The sequence below is a fragment of the Tupaia chinensis genome, unplaced genomic scaffold (assembly GCF_000334495.1).
Source record: "Tupaia chinensis unplaced genomic scaffold, TupChi_1.0 Scaffold000493_1, whole genome shotgun sequence".
Classification (NCBI taxonomy): Eukaryota; Metazoa; Chordata; class Mammalia; order Scandentia; family Tupaiidae; genus Tupaia; species Tupaia belangeri.
Genome location: NW_006160005.1, coordinates 2,408,434 through 2,409,606, shown reverse-complemented (window position 1 = coordinate 2,409,606; position 1,173 = coordinate 2,408,434). Strand labels below are relative to the sequence as shown.

Here is a 1,173-nt window from a genome sequence, read left to right as displayed (position 1 = left end):
GGCCAACCATGGTTTGAGACCTAGAACTGGTGGTTTGCTTTCTCATTTTCCTCTCTCTCTCTAGTCAAATTAATAATAATAAATTAAATTAAATTAAAAATTCTTAAAAAATGATGTTGGTAGTACTGTCTCTCTCTTGCTCACCTTATTACTTCCACTTGCTCATAGGAGGAATAAATGAAATTTAAAACAATGGTTAAAGGAGTACCTGTTATGTTGTGTATATTTGACTGCAATAAGAAAAGATTTCTTTTTTAGAGAGAGATTTTTGTTATCGGGTGCATGCACTCACCAGAAACACAGAGACAGAGAGGAAGAAAGTGAGACACCACCCCCCAGAGGGGATGGCCATGCCACAATCCCTTCTCCTTCATTCTCCTCTTGGGATTTTTGTCATGCACACACAAGCCTAGTGTGAGTTTCAAGCTACCAGGTCCAGGACTTGAACTGCTGTCGACCATGTGAGAGTCCAGCACCTTAACCACTATGCTACCTGCTAGTCCATAAAAAAGATTTGAAAAGACAGATTATAACAAGTGTTGGTAAGAATGTGGAGAAATTGGAACCCTCATACATTACTGGTAGGAATGTTAAATAGGCAGCCACTTTGAAAAACAGCACGGCAATTCTTCCAAGTGGTTAATACAGAGTTACCGTATTATCTAGCAATTCCTCTCCTAAGAAGACCCAAGAAAAATATAACCATGTGTTCATATAAAAATCCATATATGGGATACCTCGCGAGACTTCATGGCGGCCTCCCTCTTTCATCTTAGTCGCCAACATGCCATCCAGACTGAGGAAGACCCAGAAACTTCGAGGCCACGTGAGCCATGGTCATGGGCGCATCGGCAAGCACTGGAAGCCTCCCAGAGGCCGGGGTAATGCTGGTGGCGTGCCTCACCACAGGATCGACTTCGACAAATACCACCCAGTCACTTTAGGAAAGTTGGTATGAGGCATTACCACTTAAAGAGGAAGCAGAGCTTCTGCCCAATGGTCAACCTTGCTAAATTGTGGACCTTGGTCAGTGAGCAGACACGGGGAAACACCACCAAAACCAAGACTGGAGTAGCTGCCATCACTGATGTAGAGCGGGGCTACCACACAGTTCTGGGGAAAGGAAAGCTCCCGAAGCAGCCTGTCATCGTGAAGGCCAAATTCTTCAGCAGG

General features: G+C 44.3%; 1 pseudogene; it reads left to right on the top strand.

Moving 5' to 3' along the window:
- The first annotated feature begins 784 nt into the window (after positions 1-784).
- LOC102486771 (60S ribosomal protein L27a pseudogene) overlaps positions 785-1,173 on the top strand; it is a 7,108-nt pseudogene continuing 6,719 nt past the window's right edge.